The sequence below is a fragment of the Eptesicus fuscus genome, chromosome 4, assembly GCF_027574615.1.
Source record: "Eptesicus fuscus isolate TK198812 chromosome 4, DD_ASM_mEF_20220401, whole genome shotgun sequence".
Classification (NCBI taxonomy): domain Eukaryota; kingdom Metazoa; phylum Chordata; class Mammalia; order Chiroptera; family Vespertilionidae; genus Eptesicus; species Eptesicus fuscus.
The window spans coordinates 82,211,901-82,214,242 of NC_072476.1; positions in this window are offsets into that span (position 1 = coordinate 82,211,901).

A 2,342-nucleotide genomic window follows, 5' to 3' on the forward strand; every position below is an offset into this window, starting at 1 on the left:
CTCCCATGCAGGAATTTCGAGGGACACACCCCCCCGTGCACTTCTTTTCAAAGAAGTATATATATGTATATAATTAAACCTGGTTTTTGTCCATATGCAAGTGTGTCCTAAAGATTCCAATCTTTGAAAAGCTTTTTTATATGTATGTACAGGGTAGCCACATCTGATTGGATAATACTGCTTCAGTGTTCTCTTAATTATCTGAAGCAATAATTATAATTTAAAACCTACAGTGACATTATTTGTAAATTTATTTTTCTACTTCTCAAAATACCAAGTATAATTAGACACAATTACTGCTTAAAGATGATGAAGGCTTTGATTTCAGAAAGTTCCTTTTACCTCTTCACAGAGAATTAAATGATCTGTTAAGGCTATTGGAGGCGTCTGGTTTAGGCTATTTGACTTTTCACACGTCATATCTATCTAACTAGGACAGATGCTCCCAGTAGGGGTTAGTCTTGTGTTGGCAATTATTGTACCATCAAGGAAAAACTAGGGCTTTTATTTTAAAGTCATTAATTGTGGAAGAATAAACTTAAAAACCAATTATTGTAACAAAACTAACTGGGTAATATTTGTTCCCTCTGTTATGTTTCCCCTCCAAACCTCAGAAGGCTAAATTGCTTGCTAAATACCCTCCAAAAGTGGACTATAAGTGGTAAAAATGAGCAATTATCTAAGTTCAGTTGCATATGATTTGGGAAAAATGTCATATTATTAGGTTTTAAAGTGAAAAACATTGCCTGCAAAATTCAGTTTGAGGGGAAAAAAACCAGGTAAGATAATTTTGTGCAAATCAGCCCCTTGCCTTAGCTGTGTTCTGCATTGTGGGGATAACTGCCTGCTCTCTTGACTTAAAATAAGTTTTACTCTCATTCCTCAGACTGAGCTAATCTTTCGCTCTCTAAACCAAGCACTTTATAATAAATGCAGACATGGAAATAAGATAAAGCAGGAATTTACAAATAATACCTTTGGCCTTGTTGACTTACAGTTGTCAACCTACTACAAGCAGTCAGACAAGCATAGCCCAGAAGACATGGACCTCCTTTGGGAGGTGGATGGGGCCCTGGAAAGAGCTGTGTGTGAGCAACAGCAGAGAAGCCACTGGGCCGAGTGGGGAGCTTTCATCTCCCACACCTTAAACACAGGATCAAGTAAATGCTATGCAATTGCTACTCAAATGCAACCTCAAGGCAAGACTCTCAGACCCTTCTTCCCAACTAAATTGCCATCCAAGGATCCTTTCTATTAGAATCTGTAGCACCAGTTTTGGTTAGAAATCAGACTATTTGGATTTTAGGTTGTAGTACTACCTGCCAGTAAAGAGTTGGACAAGTGGCCTTGACCAGGTCACAATCTGTCTGGGCTTTGGTGTTCTCCTCAGTAAAGTGAAGGGGTTGGATTTCGGAGGTCACAAAGTCCACCCAGTCGGGACAGGAAGAGAGAAGTTGCTGTGCATAGTGGGGCCTACAGCAAAGTATTTGATCCAAAAATATGTCCAAGACCCCATGTTGGCCGAACTAATCCTATGTGTAGAGATGACGATCTTTGGCTTAGATGATTTGTAAGGTCACTTCCAGTGCTAATGTTTTATAATTTGTTTTTAACCATTTTGCACATTTAGCCCCTTAGTGCCTTGTGCTTATTTTCCTATATGCGTTTTTCTCCTCTGCTTCTGAGGGAAACACTGGTATCAGCAAGTTTAGTTCTGTATCAGAGAGAAGAAAGCTGACCAGGGTGAGTTTAAAGTCAATGCTATGCACTGTGAAATGCTTTGTTTTCTGAAAGAAATTTTATCCTCACCCTTTGGCTTGTCATAATGTGCCTAACTTGACTTGAATTAGCATTTGTGTCTGTTTATATTAGTATGCCAGTTGGTTTAATCCACAACAGCTAGCCAAAGTTTTCCTTCATTAGTATCAAGACTTGTGTTATATGTCTGTACCTGTTTCATCAAAGCTGTTGATAAAATACTCAAGAATTTTTGGTAGTCATTGTGCCAACCTAAGTCACTATAGCCAACCTTTAATCCCCTTACATATATGTTTATTTTCATTAACAGGTGGCTTTTTAACTTCATTGTCTTGGTTAGACCAAAACAAATAATACGTTTCATTCCTAGGGGACTTTGTACTGTGATTTCAGGTATATTTTCTCTGATTTAATCCTTTCAAATCCCAGTAGGCAAACAGAGTAAGAGGAGGAAACAGATTCAGAGAGGTGCCCAGTTAAAATGCAGAACTTCCTTTCTGGTCTTCTCCCTGATCTCACTTCATTCACTCCTCACATCATCCCACACAATCCACACTCATGGGGAGTAGGTTGGCTTGATCCAA